This window comes from Marmota flaviventris, chromosome 6, assembly GCF_047511675.1.
Source record: "Marmota flaviventris isolate mMarFla1 chromosome 6, mMarFla1.hap1, whole genome shotgun sequence".
Taxonomy (NCBI): Eukaryota; Metazoa; Chordata; class Mammalia; order Rodentia; family Sciuridae; genus Marmota; species Marmota flaviventris.
Genome location: NC_092503.1, coordinates 141559404 through 141579173, shown reverse-complemented (window position 1 = coordinate 141579173; position 19770 = coordinate 141559404). Strand labels below are relative to the sequence as shown.

At 46.8% G+C, this 19770-nt stretch overlaps 1 protein-coding gene across 7 annotated transcripts in view; it reads right to left on the bottom strand.

Moving 5' to 3' along the window:
* Rreb1 (ras responsive element binding protein 1) overlaps nucleotides 1-19770 on the bottom strand; it is a 179523-nt gene that overhangs the window by 115951 nt on the left and 43802 nt on the right. For 2 of the 7 annotated variants that reach the window (XM_027948148.2, XM_071613669.1), the window contains exon 1: nucleotides 14885-15085. The exons of 1 other annotated variant lie outside the window; for it this stretch is intronic. The gene's annotated coding sequence lies outside the window, so the exon portion shown is untranslated. Of the gene's footprint in view, nucleotides 1-13464; nucleotides 13484-14235; nucleotides 14549-14880; nucleotides 15086-15176; nucleotides 15195-19770 lie in introns of those variants that run through there. 4 more of the 7 variants (XM_071613667.1, XM_071613665.1, XM_071613664.1 and 1 more) reach the window with 4 other exon arrangements.

Sequence of the window (19770 nt, the reverse complement as noted above, 5' to 3'; positions counted from 1 at the left end):
GGCCTAGTCAGCTGGTTTGGATGCTAACACCACCTCTGCATGCTGCTCACTCTACGAAACGCAGATCTCCTCTCTTGACCCTCATGGGTGATGGTCTAACTCACTGCGTCCAATACCAGACAGAACAAGCAATGGTTCATGGGTGAACTATAATCAGCTGTTTCCAGAAAGCAGAGACCCTTGTTCTTGCCCATCTCTTCCCTTGATATGCATCACAGGGAGGGTTCTGTGTGAAGAAAGTTCCCAGGAAATATTTATTTGGAGAGTAGATCCTGTCACCACAGAAGGGAGTTTAGCAGTGCTCCAGGGGGCAGGCAGGCTCTGGAGCCCGGCACTGTTTGAACCCTACTAGCCAGCTCTATCTCTGGGTCTCAAATTCCTCATCTGAATCATGGGACAACTAATTGTACCCACATTATTGGGTCAAACAGGAGTCAAGAAGCATGAGTAAAATGATGCACATCAAGAACTCAGGACGATGGTAACTAGGTTAGACCTCTTTACTACTACTCCCACTACTACCATGCCCAGAGTATTTCCACCCAAAAGCCTAAGGACCAAAAAAAAAGGTGAAAATCTAACTTTAGATTGCAAACTTGGCAGAGTGGAGACATGGAGTAAGTCTAGCAAGGGCAGAAGAGAAACAGGCTACTACTTCCCTTCGGGTTTATCAGATGTAAAGCTCAGACCTGTCTTGCCCGTGATGTCTCACCAAAGGCGGTCTGTAACTCACACACTGTTTGGGGGACTCATTTAAGTGTACTCTAGGCAGAATCGTTTGTATGAATAACCGCGGTAGTTTCTGCTGTTGAAGAGTGGATTTCTGTGTATTCAGCTTTCAGCGGAGAAACAAGAAGTCACACTAGCTACTCTCAGGCTTCCTAGAGACGAGTCGCCCAGAGAGCCCTTCTAAAATTCCATTTGCAATGAAAATAAAAATCAAGTAAGTCACAGCCTCTAAGCATAATCATTTGACCAGCCCAAATGATACCACCACCCCCCCAACACACATACTCCCTTCCCTTTGGAGTGCACCTCAAAACAGACACATGATCACACACCATCTCCTCACCAGGACAGAATGGAGTGACAGACACACAAAGCAAGCTTCAGAACACGCGTGCCACTGTTATTCACCCACAGAAGGGCCAAGGGCTGCTTAAAAAAGAAACAAGGGCTGGGGCTCTAGCTCAGTGGTAGAGCACCTTGCCAGCATGCGCCAGGCCCTGGGTTCCATCCCCAGCACCCCCAAAACAGCAGCAGCAACAACAAAATAAACAACAGCAAAACTGAAAAGAAGGGTGCCACCCCCCCACACTCTCAGTACTTCCTGAGCAACAGGACCAAACACACAGAGTTCTAACTCATTCTAAGGCAGAGCACCCACTTTCCCAAGGAAAAAGTCATTTTACAGCGCACATCCCAAAGTCACATTCTTAGCGAGAGAACAATGGCTCCAGGTTCACAAAGATGGGACATATCACAGATACCCTTGGTCATATCACATGGCCTGCCCTAACTGATACCACCAGGAACTTCTCTGAAGAAAGCTCAATAAAACTCCAAAGCATTTATTTCTTTCTTCAAAACAGCTACAGATGGGCTGTCCAAAAGACTGCTGGTTATACGTTTGTTACTCAATGGGTAACTGATGCCAATTTTGGATATTTATAAGATGATCATCTAGTAAGTTATATTTATAACAAACTTATTACATGTTCAAATCCACATTTCTGCTTAGATCATAGTGAGAAGAGGACCTCTGAGTTATTAGTGTAATACCCTAAAAGTTAATTTTTCCAAATTTAAATTCCAAAATTTAAACCATTTAAAAAGTTATTTTCAGCATCTTCTCACCAAGCTATTTCATTTTTAAAAGCAAGCAGAGGCAAGGTCTCTGTCCCACCCCACTCAGTTCACTTGATCAAACACAGGACTGGAAAACAGAGTGTGGGGTTTATATAGGTCCCAGTTGATGCAGGAACATCCATGTTCCCAAGCAAGAGATGGAAAATCATATTCTCCCCAATGTGGGTAAAGGACCAGCGTCACCTGGGGCCTAATGGGATGTGCAGGTTACATCTGTCAGGATTGATACCATAAAAGAGAAAAGTTTTGTGGATCTGCTGGGGCTTATACCTGAGCTTTTGTCGAATCGTATGCATGACGTCAGAGAAAAGCATTTTATAAACCCAGGATAAGACTTTCTTGAGAGAACATCTTAAAGGAGGGGATCCCAACTCAAGACACATGGGGACAGTTGTGCAGCCAGTGAGGCAGACAGCCCCATCTCTAGGAAGCAGGAACCCTAACTAAGAGATGGCCACTGCTGAGCACTTCCAGCACTCTCTGGTGGAACTCTCTGAGAGTCAGACCACACACTGCCGCCCCTAGTAGCAGAAAGCACATGACAGCTGCACTCCAGCTTCTATTCTATACCAACTGAGGGCAAAATTCATCTCTTTCTGGTTCCAAGAAGATTCTGTCTGCCATGGAAAAGAAAAGGGTGGGGGCGGGCATGGGAAAAATGGAGGAACTGTGAGTGGGCAAAGGGGAGGGAAAGGAGGGGAGGGGGCATGGGGCAGGAAAGATGGTGAAACAATATGGTCATCATTACCCTAGGTACATGTAGCACTGCACATACAGTGCGACACTACATGGTGTATAATCAGTAGACAATCAGAGAAATGAAAAGCTGTGCTGCAATTGTGTACAGTGAATCAAAATGCATTCTGCTGCCATATATACCTATTTAGAAATAAATTAATTAAAATAAAAGAAAAAGAAAAATTTAACTCAGTGAACCCCCCAGGACTGCCTGGGGGTAAATATCAAGTCCACTATCACCAGGTGTTTAAATACCAGATAGACAATCATTTCGTGGGACAAGTTCTACTTCTTGTGGAATGGGTTAAATCTGAGCCTTTGGAACCCAGAGATCTAAGAGGGAGCCCAGTGCACAATGCTTTTTTTCTTTACAGAGGTTTTTTGTTTTATTTTGTTTTGTTTTTCTGAATGAACTTTGTTTTCACACAGATTACTGGTAAAGCAAAATACTGATGTAACTCTAAGACATTAAGGGTGTCAGGTGACCACTAAGGTCCTGTATGTGGTTCCAGTTAAGAAATCAGTTGGAAAACCAGGTCAAGAAGCAATGTGATACTAAGTAAGGGACCTGAGCAACTGCAAGAGTCCTAGCTTGATTCTCTTCCCATGAGCCCTTGGCTCACAGGTCCAACACACAAAGCATCACTAAAATGAACAAAAACGTGGGGATGGGAATGTGGCTCAGTGGTAGAGGGCTTGCCTGGCATGTATGAGGTCCTAGATTTGATCACCAAAACCACAAAAAAATAAGTAAAAATTAAATAAACAAAAACTTAAATGCTTTTAAGATTTAGGTGCACATTTCATCTGAAAACCATTCAAAAGCTCAGGCTAGCCGGGCATGGTGGTGCACACCTGTAATCCCAGCAGCTTTAGAGGCTGAGGCAGGAGGATCATGAGTTCAAAGCCAGCCTCAGCAATGGTGAAGCACTAAGCAACTCAGTGAGACCCCGTCTCTAAATAAAATACAAAATAGGGCTGGGGATGTGGCTCAGTGGTCATGCCCCTGAGTTCAATCCCCAATACCAAAACAAAAACAAACAAAAAGCTAAGGCCATCTGCAAGAACTCTTTCCTTTTCTCTTTAGCATCAGGAAATATTAATAATTGACAATTATTCGTATCATTTAACGCTGGGGATTGAACCCAGGGGTTCTTATCACTGAACTACATCCCTAGTTCTTTTTATTTTGAAACAGGGTCTCACTAAATTGTCTAAGCTGGCCTTGAACTTGTGATCCTCTTGCCTTGAGCTGCCAAACTGCAGGGATTACAGGCATGTGCCACCATGCCTGGAAGCATCAGGAAATTAAAAGGAAAGAAAGAAAAGGTGGAGAGAAGGAAGAAGGAAGCCATTCATTTTGCTCCCAGAGACAAGAATAAAACTTCCGCTTCTCACTATTATATAAGTACCTTTCATGTTTCATCCACACCAGGTACATACTTTTTAACCAAATACAACATAATAGTAGCATAAAAAAATGCTCTTAAAAAATTGAAAACATAAGCATAAAACTCAAGGGAACAAATCTCATTCATAAACTCTGCTTTATCCCACATTCTAATCTCAGAGAGTTACAAAAGCCAGAGACCTGGAAGTCATCTCCTTCTTCCCCCTTCCTGCGCATCCAATCACCTAGTCCTTTCTCCTCTTAAATCTCTATTAAATCCACCCAAGTTCCCCACTGCTGCTGCCACCATACTTCAAGCCACCAACGGTTTTCAAAACCCAGCCTCCTAGCTAATCTTTTTGCAAACAGAAGGTCAAACAGTGTCTCCTTTAACCCTGGTCTATTCTCCACTGTGGGTAGGAGTGATCTTTAAAAATGCAAATCTCATCAGGCTCCTCCTCAGCCCCATACCTTTCACAGTGTCCCAGACTTCTTAAGAACTGCCAGCAACATGGTCTTCTTTCCCCCACCTACCTCACCATCGGTGCCATCTGTTAGTTCTGTTCTTCCTCCAGACACACCAGGCTTCTCTCACTACTCTGGACACATCCCCGCTTCCAACCTCTGGGCCTTTGTACAAGCTGTTCTCTGAAGTACTCTTTTCTTCCTCTCACCGTCCCTCAGGTATTAGCTCAAATCTCACTTCCACAGGATGCCTTCTTTGAGCTGCTACCCAGAATCCTCCACTACAGAGCTTCCTTCCCCTGCCTCCCAGCATTCTCTGCCAGGATGCCTTCCTCTACTTGCTTCCCAGCATCCTCCACTCCTGACACATGGAGAGGCTAAACTTCATATCCTAAGTTCATGTCCTGTTACTTTTAGCACTCAGCACAGTCATATGTGACCTGTTGTGGAACATGTCTCTTTATATGCAATGTATTCTCTATGCGGCTAGCAACTGTCTCTCCTTCCCTTACTAGTAAGTAGCCTTAGTGCTTATCATAGTGTCTTCACCTAGTACATATTCAAATATTTATTAAATAAATAAAAATCCATTTTTGTGGGGGTGTACTGAGGATTGAATTCAGGGGCACTCAATCACTGAGCCACATCCCCACCCCTATTTTGTATTTTATTTGGAGACAGGGTCTCTCTGAGTTGACTAGCACCTCACTTTTGCTGAGGCTGGCTTTGAACTCACGATCCTCCTGCCTCAACCTCCTGAACCACTGGGATTATAGGCACGCACCCTGGTACCTAGCTAAAAACCCATTTATAAATAATAATAATAAAAATAAAAATAATAACAACAACAACACCATGGGACTGGCAAGCTTGGCTATGGAAAATTGCTTGTTTTCCAAAAAGAGACTGAATCTGATGTGGAACTGGAGACACCTAGCATACCATAAGAAAAAGGGTAAAACCTTACGAAGTTCTTGAACAACAAATGGTCCTCAGAAACCTTATTTTCATGACTTAAATACAAATTGAAGGGGCTGAAGGGCTAGCTCAGTGGTGTGGTAGAACACTTGCCCACCGCCTATAAGACACTGGTTTCAGCCCCAGCACCACAAAAATATAAATACGAATCAAATTCAGAGATGTGTAAAGTTAAACCTCCTCTAATTAAACTTGTTTTCAAATTTGAAGTAGAATGCTTTAACCAAATACATAAAAAAATTTAACTAACCAAGTGATGGAAAAACTATTTAGGATGAACAGTTTTATAAAATTATCCAGCAAAACAATTAAAAGTCCTGTAGTCAAAGAGAAAACAGCTTTTTAAAAAAAATCAATTTTCTGTATCAGAGAAGAAAATAAACAAACCTTCTTCGAAATAAGATTAAGTTAAAATATCATAACTGAATGCACCTGCCAAAACTAAGCCTAAACTCTAACCAGCAGGAAAGTACTTATTAAAGAATATTTAAAGTTAGTGTGTTGAGGTGTGGGGGGTTGCTAGAAACTGAACCCAGGGCCTCACACATTTTAGGCAGCAGCAGCAATGTACATATAGTCAACTGGGATTTCATCCACCCCATTCTCCTGCCATCTTCCCTATTTCTGAAAATAAATGTACCACTTTTAAAAGAAAATTAAGGAAAGGTTTTGAGATGATTTTGCATATTCAGAGACATGTTTCACAACAAAGCCTCAGCATAAAGGGAGCTCTCCTAAAAATCTATAAATGATTCTCTTTATAAATGATCTACAATCAACTTTCCTCAAGCATGTATATTGCACACACACACTCACACATATGCAAATAAAGGAAGATTTAAACTCTGTAGATTTCTGGTTTGGCATTTTGTTTTAAATCCAAAGAGTAACGGGGAAAAAAAAAAAGTTAAATTATACACACATCAACACTCCTATTAACTCATACCACTAATGAAACAAAACTCTAACTAAGGAGAGAAAATGGGCCCACACATTGGAGTTCTGAAATGATTTTGGTCTTTGATCTGGGTGCCCATCCCTCCTATTTAATGTAAACTTCAAACCAAGAGCCTTGGAAAGTGATTATAATTAGTAAAGGCCCCAGTGTGACAGCTTTTAGTGCAACCAGGCATTAACAAAGTTTTTCTTTTTTTCCCCCTCTTTAAATGAAGCTGAGCCAACTTTTATTTTAGGATTTCTAAAATTCAAAAGTCTTTCCCACCAGTGTGCACCAAATCTTTGCATGATGGGTGTGCTGAAAACGACTCTTTACATCCACTTCCTTCGCTGAATTTATAGTGCTATTTGGGCCTCGGCTTCCAAATTACATGTGGCTCTTCTCCAACAGCTCTCGTTGTGTCTGAGGAATCCACACACAGTGCTGAGCGAGCACCAACTATGCAGTCGGTGGGCTAGGTGCAAGGGATGCAAGAAGGCTCTGCTCTGAACGCTGGGGCAACATGCTAGAGACAAACTGCAGCAGAGAAGCCCAACAGATGGGGAGAAAGTTATTCTGGAGGAGGGCGGTATACTCCCCAGAAGAGGTGGCATGGGGGTTTGGAAAAAGGGTAAGAAAGGTTCTTTGCTAGGGAAGGGGACTGGGACACAGCAGCATGAACAGTAAGCACAAAAGCAGAAAGAAATGACTCCGAGTGGCAGTGGTGGAGAAGAGAGGGTGGCGAGGGCTGGGACTAGACATTCAGCTTGGAAGCAGCCAATGAAGATCCTGAGTGACAAGGAAGGAGCTTGGGTTTCTTTCCATAGACAACAGGGAGCCAAGAGATGTTTTTAAGTCGGCAAATAACATGCGCAGCTCTAGTTTTTGAGGACGAGGACTCTGGCAGAAGAGCGCAGATGAACTAACTGCAGAAGTTAACTCAGGAGGCATCTGCCACACGGTGAGGGTTTCAGCAGAACGTTAGGCTGTGAGACAGTCCAGGACAGGGGTGAGGTTCCTGGCCTAGAGGACTGGGTGGACGTGTGCTTGAGATCACTTTTCAGAAGGGAGGGAGATGACTTTCACTTTTACAAGTACCTGCAGGGGGAGGAACCTGAAGGTTCTGGCTTGGGAGAAGTTGTAAGTGGAGATAGAGCCGGGAGTTGCCCCATAGTTGAGAAGAGAGGGCAGAGAAGCACCAGGATTCAGAGTGACAGGGCTCAGCTACCAGGATGCACAGAGTGACACAGCCCAGCTATGGCAATGAGCACGCCCAGCAGTGAGTCCACTCCACTCATGCAAGAAGGAGAGGGAGAGCTGTCATCAAGAGCTACCTGTGTCTGTAAGATTAAGTGGGAGTCAGGCCTTGGGGGGGCAACGGTCTGCCCAACGCAGGCAGCCCTTCCTTTTCTGGAATTCTGTTCCCCTTTTTCTCCCACTCTAATTTCCTCTATGCCTCCTGCCTACGTTGGGGGCAGGGGTGAAGGATGAGACCAAGGCAAGAATATAAAAATAATTACTGTCTCCTTCCCCATCCCTTCCAGCCACCGTGCAACTCTCCACTGGCTCTTAAGAGGAGACCACTGAACAGAAGACCCTGCTCACAGGCGCTGCCAAGAAGGGCAGATAGTTATGTAAGAAATTTGCAAAAACTTGAGGAAACAAAATAAGGGAGACCATGAGTACAAAAACATCAAGCAAGTAGGGGCTAGTTCAAACACTTAAAAGTATACTCCACATAACTTAAAACTCCTGGGAGAACTGGCGAATGACAGCACCAGAGCAAGTCTCCTTAATGACTCGAGAAGTGACTCGGAAAGCTGAGCCACCTATCAGAACAGCTTCCTGGTGCCAGGGAATCTGGTTTGTTTTAGAAGCAGACGAGTTCTAGAATTTTAATTTACTAACAGGGTTTCCAAACATTACGGTTTTCCCCAACCCCCCAGTTTTCTGTGAAACCTTGAACTTACCAACCAAGGTACCTTACAGGCATGTAATAAGACCTTACTTGCTTTATGGAATTTCAGATTTCAAAATAAAACGCATGCAATACAGGGAGAACCTCAAGTCTACTTGTAGATATGACAGGCCACTGCTACTATGCTGTTTTTTTTTTTTTTTTTAAACAGTGCTCCTGCATGCTGGGCAAGTGCTGTATCACTGAGCTTCACCCTGCGACCTGCTACTGCACTTTTAAAGCAGACTTTTCTAACCTTGGAGGATATCTGGGGCTGAATAATATATTGGAGGTGGGGGAATGTATCCTGTGCTCCACAAGAGGCAGAACAGCATCTCTGGTCTCTACTCAATAGCAACTGTCCCCTCCCAGATCAGGACACTCCACAATGTCTCCAGACACTGCTAAATGCCCCCTGGGGAAGAGCCACCAAGTTGACAACCACTCCTTTAAATAGTGAGTTCTAAGTTTGCCACTGGCTTTTTCCTTAAAACTCATTCCTAAGCAAATCTCATTAAGAAGAATTTACTAGTTCTGTTTGCTCTCCACCCTGGAGGCAAAAAGAAAGGACTACATTTCCCCCATTTGAACACAAACTCCTGTGCAAATTCTGCCTAACATAATTGAGTTGGGTAAAATTCTGGAAAGGAAATCCAGAGTGGATACCCACAAGGCTTCCTGAGCTCAAAATACACCGCTTTTTTCCATATATAGATTTTGACTTTCTGGAACATTAATTTTATCCTTCCAACAATCCCATAAGGTAGAAAAGCTCCTGAATGGGCTGGAATGTAGCTCAGTGGCAGAGCACTTGCCTAGAATGCACCAGGCCCTGGGTTCCATTCCCAGCACAGGTTGGGGCTGGGGGGAGGGGGCGTGTAGAAAAGAGAAAAGCTACCGAAATAATGTATATAATCACATTCATCAATAGCAATGCTGCCAAAAGCTAAGGAATTCCCTTACACCTTCAAATGCAACAGGGAGTTAATTTCAAAAAGTTCTTATTTTAAAACCCCACACACAGAGAAAAACAGAGTGCCTATGTTTAATGCTAAGTCCTCTGAGGCCAAGCTGATTCTAAAGAGCAGCTGTTGTACAGTCAGGCTGGACTTAGGAGTTCTGGGTCTGGCTTGACTTCTTACCAGCCCATGGGTAGATCAAGGCATAGCAGTAAAATAAAGCTGCTCTAGGCTCAAACTCAGAACTTTTGCTAACGGCCTTCACAAAAGCAGGTTGAAACTAACTCTGTCCAAGAAGGTACGCGGAAAAGTAATTCAACCAGCAGACTCAAAACGTTTTTATAACAATTCTACCCTACAGTCTCCGAGGGGGGGTGGTGGAATACCAAGCAAGCTCAGGGGAAAAACAAATAGAGCATTTAAAAGCTTTATCTAATTACCCCCACTGAGACTTTTTCTCTTCAGTCTGGCCGTCTGACAAAGCCAGTGGGGGTTTTCATTCTCTCTCTCCACCCAGTGACTTCCACCCGCCCTCAAGCAGTCTTCCAGCCTCAGGTGAATCCCCGCAGGAGCAGCCAGTCCCCAGTCCCAGGACTTAACAGAGGTTTTCAAATTCTCTTAGCGTTACTGGCTTGAATCACACAGAGCAAACAGTCTCCACCCTCTCCCATTGCTTTGTCTGAGCACCTATTCACAGGCAGCCACCTTTACTGATGGACAGACAACGACGTGCCCTGCAGTCCCATCAAAAGCAAGATGCACCCGGTCACTGGAAGGACAGCGCCCTGCCCCCTCCTTTCCATCTCTGCCCCACCCGCGGCTGCCAAGGAGCAGAGTACAATCTCCAGCCACGCTCGGCTGCCCTTCAGGCCACGTTGGACACCCAGGCAAGGGGACGAGAGAAACTGGGGGAAGCTGGGCTGATGACACTGCCTACGAAGGCTGCTAGCTAGGAAAAGCTCCTCCCCACCTTCCTCATTCTTCCACCTCACTGTAAAGAAAACACCAGCGGATGGTTTTCCTCTCTGTAGTCTGCCTTCCATGTGGGAGTGAGGGAAATTAAAAGTAAGTGATGCATTTCAGAAAGCACATCATGAGCCTCCCTCTGGGTTTCAGATGGTACACCTTTTACCTCTGATTTACGAGGCCCCCCCAGGGTGTGGCAGGCACTATCTGACCCCTGCCTTTTGAAGAAGGCCCTGACTATTCCTACCCCAAAATCACTTTCTGAGAAAGAGAAGAAACAGCACACTTATTTACCCATTTCCTAATTATATTTGGATGTAAAAAAAATATGACTCAACAATGTGTGTTCAACAGGTCAGATGTACACAAATGACCTTGAGACACGGAAACTTCTACCTTCACACTGGGGCTGCGTTCAATCAAGGTGATGGTTACCAACCCTGGCTTCAGATTTCTACCTTTTATCTTGCTGCAAACATACTTAAAACACATTTATGGTAGAAATGTAATGCAAACCACAATTGTTATTGTTTTCTAACATTTGTTCAGTTCCTCGGAAGAGATTCTGAACCTAATAAAATTCTTTTTTAAAAGGTAGGTATAAACTGGGCTGAATAAACTGAGCCAGAGAGGTGGGGTAACATGGAGGTGGGGACATATGGAGGCCTAATCTAAGAGTGGTAATCTCAGTGAAGGGGGAGAGAAAGCTATTGTCCCCTTATCAGGTGAGACTATACTGCATAGTCTCTATTGATACTATGCTGCATTTCTTTTGAGCGCATATCTGTTTAATGAAGAATACAAGTAAGGCATCACTTTATGGATTATGTAGACTTTCCAAAACAAAAAGTCTTATTAACATGTGAGAAAAGGTGCAGTTACATACACATATCCTTGGGAATGCTTAACCTGAACACATTTGGTAACAGAAACGAAGTCACCTCAGACAAGCTGCCATTTGACACCACAGGGTTAGGTCAAAGAATACTGAACTTCAATTAAACACATTACAAAAGAAAGATTATTTAAATATGACAACAAAAACAAAATCAACATTAACATTCTACCTTTCTAGGTCAAAGGACCTGGAGAGTTCAGAAATTGATTGAATCCAGTAAATAATGTAAAACAGGGAAGGACTCCCTTTCAAAAATGCTTCGGTTAATTTTAGCATCCTTCTGTTTAGCTGCTTAGCAACCCTTATCCTATGACCTTCTAAGCACCACCTACTTTTCAGAAGGATAATGAATAGAAACATCAAAAGGATTCACTTCTGACTGCATCTAGAGAGCAGGTTTAACCAATTTCTATATCAGTCAAGTTTATATTAATTATGCCATTAAACCCCTAAAAGGACAGAATTTTTCAACTTCATTAAACAGGAAATCTCCTTAGCTGAAGCTGATATCATTATATTAGCAAGTGAGCATACAGATAGCAAGCAAAGACCTCCAAACTGACCCAGGAAGTGAACTCACACAACAGTTCAAAATCAAAGAGTTAAAAATGAGGGGTCTCCTAACAGCAGCTAGTATTGCCTGCCTTAAAGCAGGTAACCAATAAACAGCTGTTGATCAGATGCAGGATGAATAAAGTTAGGCTTCATTTTCCTCCTTCAATATTCCGTACCTGTGTTGGAGGAAGTAAGACTTTAAAGGATGCCTGAAGAGATCTAAAATAAAAAGACCCTTCAATCAAAAGGTCACTTGTTGGATGGTGTACATGCCTAGGAAGGGATGTTCCACCTGTACCAGCTGAGTCAGAGGCACAATCATCACGTAACAAACACTAGTCTGTCATGAGGCTGGACAGTCTGAATTTCTGATGAGAAATAAAATGGTATGTAGGAAAATGCAGAGAATGATATTCCATATACCAGTAAGCATCAGCAGCATTTCTTAAGATTATCACATACCCAGCAAATCCTTTTTAAACAACAAAGCATTCTAAAGCCAACCAGTTCAGCAGTATTTTTAAGAATGATAGGACAGTGCAAGTTCATTAACCTAAAATGAAGAAAGAGAAATAAATAAATAAATCAAAGAGCTCCTCTCTCCCTTTTTTCTGTAAAAAGGGGAAAGGTATTTTTTTTCACACATTTAAAACTTGATTAAAGCCACTGAAATGTTTAATTCATCAGTGTAACCAAAGCTCAAAACACATCAAAGCAGAACCCATCAACGGGTACCCAGAAGTCTCCCTACAAAGGGCAGAAGTAAAAAACAACAACAACAACAAAAAAATGATGGTCCACTTTGCATATATTATTTAGAGTATTTCAAATTCATTCCTTCAAAAGTTCTGTGGATTCTTGAAGGAAGCAGAGTTTTTTAAAAGAGGCTTTAGCCAAGCCTCTAACTCAAACTTCCGGGTTAAATTATGTCTTGGAAACCATACCTGCCTACTCCCAAAAGCACCAAATCTAGAGGATGCTTTTCACGGGTGTGAACAAACAAAAACACATTCTTTTCTTTGCCGCTCTCATTTCCCCAACTTTCACTTCAATTAACTTTTTTTTCAGAACACACTTGTGCACAAGCACAGATATTAACTGGTGAAAAAAAAAAAAAGATCTAAAAAACACGGGAATGCACATCAGCCACACCATCTCCTTTCAAGACAGAAATACCTTGCAATTTCCAGCATCCCTATTCAACAGGCAAACTTTCTTTCCCTTGGCTTTTCAAGAGCTAAGCTTAAACCTAGACTCAAAAACAAGAACTAGGGCGAATTGTTCTTCTGATGAAAAATCCTTAGACAGGTTTTTCAGCATACCAAAAAGTTCCATTTCTTTATTCACCCCTTTACTTTTCTCCACCACCACCACTACTTAGCATCCCCAAAAGAAGAAGAAGAAAAAAAAAAAAAAAACCCTCCAAAGTGCCCCGAATATGTGCTGCTGCTGGCTCTGAAGCCGTGTAGAATTTCGTAATGGAATGTGAACTGCTCGTCCGGATCTGGGCTCACGTTCTATCTCCTAACCAGTAAGGAGCAAGGGAGGGCAAATCTGCTGAGCAAGGAGAAATACTTTCCTCCTCTTTTATAACCCATCACGGATGCACCGCGAATGAGGGACGCTAGCTGCTGCACGCGGCGCCTGTCAAGCGGCCCCGTAGCCAGTCGGGCCTGCGACCCGTGGGGTCCCCGCACCCCCAGACCCCCGCCCCGCCGGGACCCGGGCTCCGTCACCGCGCCCGACACTCACGCGCGGCGGGGGAGCGGGTCACATCCTCGAAGCGACCCTGGCCGGGTCCAGAAAACACGCCGCTTCCCAGGGAGGGGGCTGGCGACGGGAAGGACCTCCCCTGCTCCTTAGCAACCATTAAGGTCGCAGTTTCCTAAGAGACCGCGAGCGGGGAGGGGGCGCCGGGAACTGGGCTCGAGCGCGGGGGGTGGAGGACCAGGCCCCCTTGCCCCGCACCCCGCCCCGCCCGCCCGGGCCTCCCCCGCCCCCCCGCTGGGCGCTGCGGGCAGGGATGGGAGGAGGAAGCGAAGCCCCAGAACTTGCGAAAAATTGGTCCAGCCGGCGGCGGACAAAAGTTTCCGAGCGCGCTCCACAGCTGGGCGGCGGAGCGGGGCCGGGCGGCGGGCCCCGCCTCGGATGCTCCCGGCCTCCTTCCTGTGCTCGTGACGGCGCCGGGCCCGAGCCCCCCCGCCCCGCGATGCAGGCTCGATCCTCACCGAGGTCTCCCACGAAAACACGTACCCCGCCAACGGAAGAACAAGGGAACAATACGCGCCGCCACGGCCCGGTCCCCTCCTTCCCCGGTCCCCCGGGGCGGTGGTCGGCGGGACCCCCACCGCGAGCCGAGGACGCGGGGTTGCCTGCGGCCCCCTCCCGGCCGGCGCCGTCCTCCCGGGAGGATCAAAGTCCGCAGAGCAGGGCGCGGCGGATGCTCCCACCGAGCAGCCCCGGTCTAGCACCCCGGCGCCAAGCACCCCGGGCAGGCACCCCCAAGCGGGCACCCCCGGATACCTTGCGGCGGCGGCGGGCGGGCGGGCGCCGTCATCTCCGCGCTTCCCGGCCCGAGAGGGACTCGAAAGTATGTAGGAGAAAAGTTTCCCCTCCCACATGGGGGGGAGGATGTCGGGGGAGAGAGGGCGGAAGATGGAGAGCTGCGCTGGGAAGATGTTTCTGGCCGGCGGTGCGTGCACCATCCGAGTCCCCGCGGTGCTGGTTAAAAATAAACTAGGCGGCGCGGGTCGGGCCGGATTCCTGCGCTCGGACGGCTAATATGGATGCGCATCAGGTCCTGCTGGCGGGGCGCTGCGGCGGCTCGCGCTGGGAGCTGGTTGGCAGAGCCGGCAGCTCGGGAAGGGGAAAGGAGCGGAGGAAGGGGAGGAGGGGGAGGAGGAGGAGGAGGAGCGGCCCGGCTCCGAGCCGGAGGGGAGAGGGCTGCCGGGCTCATCCCCGGCTGGCCCCACCGCCCCCAGCGCGTGCTGCGCGGCGTGGGGTGCGCGGGTCCTCCGCTCCGGGAGACGCCGAGTTTCAAAAGTACAACGCACTCTGCAGACTTCACCCTCCCCATCCCCAAAAAGTTCTTTAAAAGGTCGCTCCCGGCAGTGCCCCGGACATCTCGCTGCCACCCAAGGACTGCGAGCCGGAACCCGGGACGCGTACTTACGGCCCGGCAGGGCGCTCGGCTCCCAGGCATGATGCGGTGGGGACCGGTGGGCTTCGGGGAGAGAACGAAGAGAGATGCAAACTTGTTCCGGAAAAGGAATCAAAATGGCGTTTCTGGATGTGCAAAGTTCATCAACTCCGCAGTCACTTCCCCTCCTCCTCTTCTCCCTCAGGGAGGGAGGTGGGCGAGGAGCTGGCGACCCCAGCGCCCCAGCCGCCGTCCCGGCCCCCGCCTCGGCCCCCCGCCCCGCTTCCTCGCCCGCACGCTCGGAGACTCGCTCTCCCCCTCTCACCCTGATAAGTAGACACATCACGTGTTGCTCCTGCGAGTCTCCAGGGGACGTGTTACTGAGCGGCCGCGGCGGCGGCGGCGGCTCGGGCGAGGGGGGGGGGGGAGGACCGCGGTACCCGCTCGTCCCTACCGCCGCCCCCGCCCCGATTTTAGCGGGGTGACCGCCTGGGCCATCCCGGGATGGATGGAGGTGGAGTCCCCACCCCACCCCCACCGCAGCCCCAGGTTTGCCCCACGCCCTCCGGAGGCCCCCGGGGCCAGGGGAGGGCCCGCCGCCCGAGGGGAAGGGTCTGGGCTGGCGCAGCTGATCGCTAGCCCACCCCGCCCGGCGCTCACCCGCGGCCACCTTCTCCAGCCACCGCGCCCCCTCCCCGCCAGCCTTCAGTGCCGGCGGCTCCCGGTCCCCGGGTTTCCATCACTTTACTTCATGGTTTGTTTCACTATTTTAACGTAGGAGGGGGAAAGGCGGCGACGCCCGGGGGCAGCGAGAGGGGCACCTCGGAGGCCGGGGAGGGTAACGTGGCGGAGGGAGAGCCCCACCGGCGCGGCGCCTCCTCCACGCGGTCCTCGCTCTGCATCCAGGTGGGGCGAGTAGAGGATGGGCAGGAGATTAAGGCACAGGCGCGTTTCCCCGCCCCCAGCTTCACGCGCTCGCTCTGCCCGGTCGGTCCTTCCAACCTGAGGCTGCGCCAGCGTTCGCTCTCCGTCTAACAAACGCAACGCGCCTCCACTCGGGTCACCTACCCTGCCCTACGCCCCGCAAAAGGATGCTTCAACGGAGGCTCCTGGTCGCCGATGGAGCCGGGGATGGCGGAGGCGCCTACCGCCACCGTGTCCCCACCCCTCCATGGAACGGCTGATGCTGTGTCATCCACGTCGCCCTCCAAGGCGTCAGGGAAGCCACATGCAATATCTCTTTCTCTCAGAGGGCTCCTGTTTCAACTCTGAAAAACAGGGGCCCTCCTCGGAGCCGCTCTCCATCCCTGCGGCTCCTGCCGCCACCTCGCACTTCGCCCGGGCTCTCTTGGCCCGAGTTATCAGAGAGCCCAGAGAAACCAGGCCTGGCTGTGCTTCCTCTATAACGCAGCTGACATGTTTCCAACTGGTGATACTCTTCCTACTGAGGCTCCCAAGGGGGCCAGTTCTCTCGGCCTTTGGACACATCTTCAGAAAGATCAAGATGATCCTGGTTGTTGAAAATAAACCCCCTTCCCCCGCCCCCCATAAAGATGAAAGAACACAGAACAGGACTGTAGAGTTATGCATTTGAGACTACTGAGGCAAGATGATGTTACACATGCAGAGAGCTGGCTACTCCTCCTTTAGTCTGACCTTTGACCCTGGCTCCACCCACCAGCTCCTCCAAGAACCCTTGAACGCCATACAAAGTTATTAGCCCCATTGTGGGTTTTAATTTGAGGCCTTCCTTCAGCCAAACTCTATAGTTTTCAAGGCTGCAGGCAGAAGTGTCTGCCTCAGGATAGACTCGTGGATGGGTCTTGACCAAAACAGAACTCTCTGGAACCAAAGAAAACCAGTTGGACCATTTACCCCTGGCTTGAGATAAGTAGGCTAAACTAGTGCCCAAGAGGGAACCGATTCAGCTGGCTGTTTCTCTGACTTCCAGTGATTAAAAATAAGTTTTCAGAACCTGTTAGGTTTCCCAGGGTCTACTGTTTACTGAGGAAAACTCTATTCAGAGAGATTTTAGCAGTTGCGTTTTTCTAAGCTTTATGCCCTCACCTCCCAACCCCCTGTTCCCAAGTGTTATTATCAAATGCTTTTTTTGAAGACTGGCTTGCCCTGGAGGAAATGGGCAGTGGGTCACCGTTCACACAGTCATCACAGAATTGGTGTCTCATGCTTCCAATTTGTAACCTGTTCCAATGAGAGGGCAGAGGAAAGGCCAGGTGGGCAATTTTGCTTTATTTACTTGCCTGCTTCTGATTTTCCTGGTCTCCTCATTCAGTGATAGGTTTTGACTAGAAACAATATCAAAGGTGGAATTTTACTTTTTTTTGTAATTTAGTTTATTCTGCAAAATACATTCAAACCTCCAAAGCTACATGGATTTTCATGACAAATCACCATCTCTATAATACCGGCAGCTAAGAAAAGAAAGTTGTTTTATTAAAAGTTACTTTTAAAAAATTGGATTCCAGTGACACTAGGTCCTGTGTTCCTCCTCCTCCTTTGTAGCTAATTAATAAACTTGGAAGTCAAGCCACCTGTTCAAAGGTTTATTTGTTCATATTTCATATAAACTACTTATCCAACAAATATTTACTGAATTATGCTATCAAAACCACAGTGACATGCCACTTCACATCTACTAAGATGGCTATCATCAAAAACAGAGACAATAAGTGTTGGCAAGGATAAGGCAAAATTGGAACCCTCATACCTCTGAGGTGGGAAAGTGAACGGGTCCAGCCTTTTGTGTGTAGGGCAGGGGCAGTGCTGGGGATTGAATCCAGCGATGCTCTAACACTGAGGTACATACCCAGTCCTTATTTATTTTGAGACAGGGTTTCATTAAGTTATTCAGGCTGGCCTTGAACTTGTGATTCTCCCGTCCAGGCTTCCTAGTAGCTAGGATTACAAGCATAGGCCACTGCACCTGGTAGGTGTAACCATGTAAAAAAATCACTTGGAAGATCTTTAAAATGTTAAACATAGAATTATTATATGACCCAGAAAGTCTACTCATAGATTCATAATGCTAGAAATTAAAATATATGTTCACAGGAAAATGTGTATACAGATGCTCATAGCATTATTATTATTATTATTATTATTATTATTATTATTATAGGGATTGAAGCCAGGGGTGCTTTACCACTCATTGAACAACATCCCCTGTCCTATTCATTTATTTATTTATTTATTTATTTATTTATTTTTAGGCAGGCCCTTGCTAAATTGCTAAGACTGACCTTGAGCTTGTGATCTTCCTGCCACAACCTCCTGAATCTCTGGGATTACAAGCATGCACCACCATACCTGGCAGGAGCATTATTCATAATAGCTAAAAAAATATTCAAGACCCATTTATTAGTGAAAGGGCCAAAAAATGTGGTGTATCCATACCCATTATTCAGCCACAAAAAGACATGAAGTACTGACACATGCAACAACATGGATGAACCTCAAAAACATTATGCCAAATGAAATATCAGACCCCAGAGGACAAATAATACAATTCCATTTATATGAAATATCCAGAATAGGAGACCGAAAGTAAATAAACAATTACCTAGGGCCAAAGGTTTGGGGGAAATGGGGACAAACTGCTAACACAAATGGGGTTTCTTTTGAGGATGATAAAAATGTTCAAATACTGATCATGGTTATGATTACACAACTCTACATATACTTAAAAAAAAATCCCTCTATCTTCAAAGAGATAAAAGAAAGCTCCACAAAAGAGAAAGCAATGAAACTGAACATGGAAAATGCTAGAAATTTAGGAAATGGGGAGTAGGATTCAAAACATCAGATTGGCTGGGCATGGTGGTGCACGCCTTAAATCCCAGCAGCTCGGGAGGCCAAGGCAGGAAGATTGCAAGTTCAAAGCCAGCCTCAGCAACTTAGCGAGGCCTTAAGTAACTCAGTGAGACCCTGTCATAAAATAAAATATAAAAAGGGCTGGGGATGTGGCTCAGTGGTTGAGCGCCCCGGGATTCAATCTCTGGTACCAAAAAAACAAACAAACAAAAAAAACAATCAGGTCAATCGAAGCAACAAAATACATACATATACATGTATGCATGCGTATGTATGTATGTATGTGCCTGCACACAGATTATACAAATAGCAGAAGCAATGGCAGGGTTATAATTATGTGTCCTGTCCTGAGATCAGTAAGGATTTTAGCATGGCTGGATTATCACATATACAGAATAGGGCTGGGGATGTAGTTCAGTGGTAGAATGCTTGCCTAGTATGTGCAAGGCCCTGGATTCCAGCAGCCAAAATAAAATACAACAAAATAAATAAACAGTGGTGGACAAGTGATGAGTCTAAAGTGAGGGCCCCACAACAAGGCATTCGAATATTGATCTCAGGCACCCAGAGAAGGAAGGATCAAGAACCACTTCAGAGATGGGCTGGGTTTGTGGCTCAGTGGTAGAGCACTTGCTTAGCAAGTGAGAGGCATTCGGTTCAATTCTCAGCACTGCATATAAATGAATAAAACATCGATAAACATCTAAGCAAATATTAAAAAAAAATACACATCAGAGAAAGAATTGACAGAAAAGCAACTGGTAGACCAGAGATAGGGATGGGAAAGGGGAGGTGAGGAAGTCAGGGCCTGGAGGATTCCTAGCCAGCTGTCCAAGAGAAGGCCAAAAAGGGGGAAATCAGAAGTGGGAGCCCTTCGAGGTGGAAGGTGACAGAGTAGGTGACATTGAGCCTTGAGGTAGAAATACATGGCTGTGCTGTAGAAACGGACCCCAAAGGAAAAGGACGTGCTGTTGGAGAGGGCTGCTTGGATGAGGTGACATGATCTGTTGAATTGCACAAGATGGGAAGGTGTCCCCCAGGCAGAGAGGAGTGGGCAGGGCGTGCCAGACAGAGGGGGCAGGGAGCAG